Genomic DNA, 7,394 nt, shown 5'->3' with positions numbered 1-7,394 from the left:
ATAAAATAATGTTGCGTCGCATAGGGTCAGCGGTAAAAAAGTATCGATTTCTAATATTTTAAGACGAGCCAAAAATTCATCGATTATACATTTTAATAGTACATTTATTACATAATCTTTTGGTACCAAGCAGACAACAGCGTACAAATTTTTTGATATACATAAAATAAGGATGCGTCGCACAGAGTCCGCGTCAAAAAAGAATCGATTTCTAATATTTTAAGACAAGCCAAAAATTCATCGATTATACATTTTAATAGTACATTGATTACAGAATCATTTGGTACCAAACAGACACCAGCGTACAAATTTTTTAACTTGATATACTTAAAATAAGGTAGCGTCGCACAGGGTCAGCGGTAAAAAGTATCGATTTCCAATTTTTTAAGACGAGCCAAAAATTCATCGATTATACATTTTAATAGTACATTGATTACAGAATCTTTTGGTACCAACCAGACACCAGCGTACAAATTTTTTAATACGATAAACATAAAATAAGTGTGCGTCGCACAGGGTCAGCGGTAAAAAGTATCGATTTCCAATATTTTAAGACGAGCCAAAAATTCATCGATTATACATTTTAATAGTACATTGATTACAGAATCTTTTGGTACCATGCAGACACCAGCGTACAAATTTTTTAATACGATAAACATAAAATAATGTTGCGTCGCATAGGGTCAGCGGTAAAAAAGTATTAATTTCTAATATTTTAAGACGAGCCAAAAATTCATCGATTATACATTTTAATAGTACATTTATTACAGAATCATTTGGTACCAAGCAGACAACAGCGTACAAACTTTTTCATTTGCTATACATAAAATGAAGGTGCGTTGCACAGGGTCCGCGTCAAAAAAGTATCAATTTCTAATATTTTAAGACGAGCCAAAAATTCATCGATTATACATTTTAATAGTACATTGACTACAGAATCATTTTGTACCAAACAGACACCAGCGTACAAATTTTTTAACTTGATATACTTAAAATAATGTTGCGTCGCATAGGGTCAGCGGTAAAAAGTATCGATTTCCAATATTTTAAGACGAGCCAAAAATTCATCGATTATACATTTTAATAGTACATTGATTACAGAATCTTTTGGTACCAACCAGACACCAGCGTACAAATTTTTTAATACGATAAACATAAAATAAGTGTGCGTCGCACAGGGTCAGCGGTAAAAAGTATCGATTTCCAATATTTTAAGACGAGCCAAAAATTCATCGATTATACATTTTAATAGTACATTTATTACATAATCTTTTGGTACCAAGCAGACAACAGCGTACAAATTTTTTAATACGATAAACATAAAATAAGGATGCGTCGCACAGAGTCCGCGTCAAAAATGAATTGATTTCTAATATTTTAAGACGAGCCAAAAATTCATCGATTATACATTTTAATAGTACATTGATTACAGAATCATTTGGTACCAAACAGACACCAGCGTACAAATTTTTTAACTTGATATACTTAAAATAATGTTTCGTCGCATAGGGTCAGCGGTAAAAAGTATCGATTTCCAATATTTTAAGACGAGCCAAAAATTCATCGATTATACATTTTAATAGTACATTGATTACAGAATCTTTTGGTACCATGCAGACACCAGCGTACAAATTTTTTAATACGATAAACATAAAATAATGTTGCGTCGCATAGGGTCAGCGGTAAAAAAGTATTAATTTCTAATATTTTAAGACGAGCCAAAAATTTATCGATTATACATTTTAATAGTACATTTATTACAGAATCATTTGGTACCAAGCAGACAACAGCGTACAAACTTTTTCATTTGCTATACATAAAATGAAGATGCGTTGCACAGGGTCCGCGTCAAAAAAGTATCAATTTCTAATATTTTAAGACGAGCCAAAAATTCATCGATTATACATTTAATAGTACATTGACTACAGAATCATTTTGTACCAAACAGACACCAGCGTACAAATTTTTTAACTTGATATACTTAAAATAATGTTGCGTCGCATAGGGTCAGCGGTAAAAAGTATCGATTTCCAATATTTTAAGACGAGCCAAAAATTCATCGATTATACATTTTAATAGTACATTGATTACAGAATCTTTTGGTACCAAGCAGACAACAGCGTACAAATTTTTTAATACGATAAACATAAAATAAGTGTGCTTCGCACAGGGTCAGCGGTAAAAAGTATCGATTTCCAATATTTTAAGACGAGCCAAAAATTCATCGATTATACATTTTAATAGTGCATTTATTACATAATCTTTTGGTACCAAGCAGACAACAGCGTACAAATTTTTTAATACGATAAACATAAAATAAGGATGCGTCGCACAGGGTCCGCAGCAAAAAAGAATCGATTTCTAATAATTTAAGACGAGCCAAAAATTCATCGATTATACATTTTAATAGTACATTTATTACAGAATCTTTTGGTACCAAGCAGACAACAGCGTACAAATTTTTTAATACGATAAACATAAAATAAGGATGCGTCGCACAGGGTCCGCGTCAAAAAAGTATCGATTTCTAATATTTTAAGACGAGCCAAAAATTCATCGATTATACATTTTAATAGTACGTTGATTACAGAATCTTCTGGTACCAAACAGACACCAGCGTACAAATTTTTTAACTTGATATACATAAAATAATGTTGCGTCGCATAGGGTCAGCGGTAAAAAAGTATCGATTTCTAATATTTTAAGACGAGCCAAAAATTCATCGATTATACATTTTAATAGTACATTGATTACAGAATCATTTGGTACCAAACAGACACCAGCGTACAAATTTTTTAACTTGATATACTTAAAATAATGTTGCGTCGCATAGGGTCAGCGGTAAAAAGTATCGATTTCCAATATTTTAAGACGAGCCAAAAATTCATCGATTATACATTTTAATAGTACATTGATTACAGAATCTTTTGGTACCAAGCAGACAACAGCGTACAAATTTTTTAATACGTTAAACATAAAATAAGGATGCGTCGCACAGGGTCCGCGTCAAAAAAGTATCGATTTCTAATATTTTAAGACGAGCCAAAAATTCATCGATTATACATTTTAATAGTACATTGATTACAGAATCTTTTGGTACCATGCAGACACCAGCGTACAACATTTTTAATACGATAAACATAAAATAAGTGTGCGTCGCACAGGGTCAGCGGTAAAAAGTATCGATTTCCAATATTTTAAGACGAGCCAAAAATTCATCGATTATACATTTTAATAGTACATTTATTACATAATCTTTTGGTACCAAGCAGACAACAGCGTACAAATTTTTTAATACGATAATCATAAAATAAGTATGCGTCGCACAGAGTCCGCGTCAAAAAAGAATCGATTTCTAATATTTTAAGACGAGCCAAAAATTCATCGATTATACATTTTAATAGTACATTGATTACAGAATCATTTGGTACCAAACAGACACCAGCGTACAAATTTTTTAACTTGATATACTTAAAATAATGTTTCGTCGCATAGGGTCAGCGTTAAAAAGTATCGATTTCCAATATTTTAGGACGAGCCAAAAATTCATCGATTATACATTTTAATAGTACATTGATTACAGAATCTTCTGGTACCATGCAGACACCAGCGTACAAATTTTTTAATACGATAAACATAAAATAATGTTGCGTCGCATAGGGTCAGCGGTAAAAAAGTATCGATTTCAAATATTTTAAGACGAGCCAAACATTCATCGATTATACATTTTAATAGTACATTGATTACAGAATCATTTGGTACCAAACAGACACCAGCGTACAAATTTTTTAATTCGATAAACATAAATTAAGTATGCGTCGCACAGGGTCCGCGTCAAAACAGTATCGATTTCCAATATTTTAAGACGAGCCAAAAATTCATCGATTATACATTTTAATAGTACATTGATTACAGAATCTTTTGGTACCAACCAGACAACAGCGTACAAATTTTTTAACTTGATATACATAAAATAATGTTGCGTCGCATAGGGTCAGCGGTAAAAAAGTATCGATTTCTAATATTTTAAGACGAGCCAAACATTCATCGATTATACATTTTAATAGTACATTGATTACAGAATCATTTGGTACCAAACAGACACCAGCGTACAAATTTTTTAATTCGATAAACATAAATTAAGTATGCGTCGCACAGGGTCCGCGTCAAAACAGTATCGATTTCCAATATTTTAAGACGAGCCAAAAATTCATCGATTATACATTTTAATAGTACATTGATTACAGAATCTTTTGGTACCTTGCAGACACCAGCGTACAAATTTTTTAATACGATAAACATAAAATAATGTTTCGTCGCATAGGGTCAGCGGTAAAAAAGTATCAATTTCTAATATTTTAAGACGAGCCAAAAATTCATCGATTATACATTTTAATAGTACATTTATTACAGAATCATTTGGTACCAAGCAGACAACAGCGTACAAACTTTTTCATTTGCTATACATAAAATGAAGATGCGTTGCACAGGGTCCGCGTCAAAAAAGTATCAATTTCTAATATTTTAAGACGAGCCAAAAATTCATCGATTATACATTTTAATAGTACATTGATTACAGAATCTTTTGGTACCAAGCAGACAACAGCGTACAAATTTTTTAATACGATAAACATAAAATAAGAATGCGTCGCACAGGGTCAGCGGTAAAAAGTATCGATTTCTAATATTTTAAGACGAGTCTAAAATTCATCGATTATACATTTTAATAGTACATTGATTACAGAATCTTCTGGTACCAAACAGACACCAGCGTACAAATTTTTTAACTTGATATACATAAAATAATGTTGCGTCGCGTAGGGTCAGCGGTAAAAATGTATCGATTTCTAATATTTTAAGACGAGCCAAAAATTTATCGATTATACATTTTAATAGTACATTGATTACAGAATCATTTGGTACCAAACAGACACCAGCGTACAATTGTTTTAACTTGATATACATAGAATAAGATTGCGTCGCATAGAACTAAAAAAATAATTGGTCTTTTCTATAACTTTAGATAAAACATAAAAAAATTTATTAAAACTTATAATATTTAAACATTAACGAAGTAATATATAATTTAGTAATATTTTAATATTTTAATATTCTATAATTAAATTAAATAATATTAATTATCAATAAAATTAAATAACATTAATAATATTTAACTATAGTACTTTATTAATAATATCTACACAACAATAACGCATAAAACTCTTGATAAAATAATGTAAATTGCATTAAATAATGCTTTATTTATTACATTTATAAAATATATATACTTTACTACACATACCTTTCTCTCTATTCTTTCCTACTTCCTCTTCCTCCTTTCTTCGTCTTCTTTATCTATATTTTCTTTAATTTAATTTAATGATATGTACACATAATATCATGTATATCATAATATAAACCACAATAATTGCATTCACAAATTGAATACACTATTAACCTCTCAATATATACATTTGAACTGTCAAAATGCGTATATACATTTGAACTGTCAAAATGCGTCGCTCAACCTTGACAGGCTTTTATCAATATGAAGTAATGTACAACGCAGCACACATCGAGATAACCAATCAGCATCGCGGAAAAGAGGCAACAATACTTGCGAGAATCGACTTAACATGCACTTTTTAGAAAAGGGATTATCTTTTAAGCAACTTGGCATTTTTCGGAGTAAAAGTAGTTTAAGCCGTTCCGACTCAACACTTCAAAAATTTGAATTTTTCCGATATATATATATAAAATCGTTATTTTACGTAATTTTAATAAATTCTGCACTATCACTTCGGTTTTTGTCCATTCGAAAATCATTTAGGTGTTGTATAATGTGTAAAATGCATTAAAGTGATTCGTCGTTTTCCCGACACAACTATAATTTGTTTTTACAACATAGAGTAAAATTTGGTAGTCAAATTGATTTATATAAATACATATGGATATAAATAGATATTTATTTCAGCATAAATGCGACTAATAATTTTGCGATAAACATATAAGAATTTTATGAACGCACATTAATAAACAATGAATAAATTTTTTAACATAAGCAAATATAAAATAAGTTAAAATAAATAAATAAGTTGCAATACATTTTATTTTTGCAAGGAATGCAAAAATTTGTTTTTTGAAATGTATATTAAATTAAAGTTTAATTATTATCATAAATATATTAAAATAGACGATTCCTGATGTGACATAGGAACTATCTTACTGCTACAATGTTGCACTTTCGCGAATTATTCTATTTGTACTGCTATAATTATCGTGTCGTGAGATTGTCACGTTCTGTCGCCTCTGTCGATTTATTCTCGATGCAACAGCGACTCATAAAGCTGTCTACAGCTACAGCAAATGCTGTAATTATTATAAATTCCTCTTTTTCTACGTGATCGTCGTTCACGAAAACAACACGTGATCGTATGCAAATTCGCTACGCATCTTAATTAAATCCGTCGCAATCACTCGCTCACATCGTGACCGATACTTAAAAAGCGTTTTGTTGGTACGATCCTGTTCATGTTGTAAAAACTAAAAACTTTTGTAAGTGAACGTGATTGGCTTGTCATTATGTGTCATCAGTAAATAACTGATCCTTCTCGCGGTGAAAGTTTGAAAATATAGAGCACAATTATAACAAATGTCTTGTTTATGGTGAACGTTATATTTTCTGCATTGCAATCGTTGCTACTCGAATTAGCTTAAATCTTAAACTAATACGAATGTTTCCAATTATCAAGTGATGCAAATATAATTTTACATAAAGTGGTAGAAAATTATTTGATCTCATCGCGTATAAATATAATATATTTTATATTGCAACACATATAAAATATATTCTAATATAATGCAATAAAAAATATATATTAATATTATTTATAATTACTATAACATAATATAATATATATCATTTTTCCCCTCTTTTTTCTTAACAATTATGAAAAGTATTATGAGATTGTCAATAACATCAGTTATCGAATTCTGAAATTAAAACGATTTCTTTCTTTGACTTGAATCACAGCAAAATAAACGTCTTTGTTGCAATCATGATTGATGGAAACTCGCGTGTAATTACGCTAAAGATGCGAGGAGGCGTACTCGTTCGGCGTGACGTGAAACTTTCTCGCGGTCAACAAACTTCTCGCGAAAACCGATAAGTAATCATTAAGGTAAAAATAATTAGATCAATTTATAAATTTTTCTGATCACGTTTCTATGAAGGAAGCATGTAATGCTGCGGATTAATACTTCCGGGATTGCAAGATAATTGATCAAATTCGATAAAACAAAATCAATTCCCGCTACTGTAGCATTATTATTCTTATCAGGATGAAGATATGAGTATTTCTAAGATTCTTATTAATCTCTACATTACAATCTAT

This window comes from Prenolepis imparis, unplaced genomic scaffold, assembly GCF_030444845.1.
Source record: "Prenolepis imparis isolate NDT839.2.m4 unplaced genomic scaffold, iyPreImpa1.0 SCAF_12, whole genome shotgun sequence".
NCBI classification, from domain to species: domain Eukaryota; kingdom Metazoa; phylum Arthropoda; class Insecta; order Hymenoptera; family Formicidae; genus Prenolepis; species Prenolepis imparis.
This window is presented reverse-complemented; position numbering follows the sequence as displayed.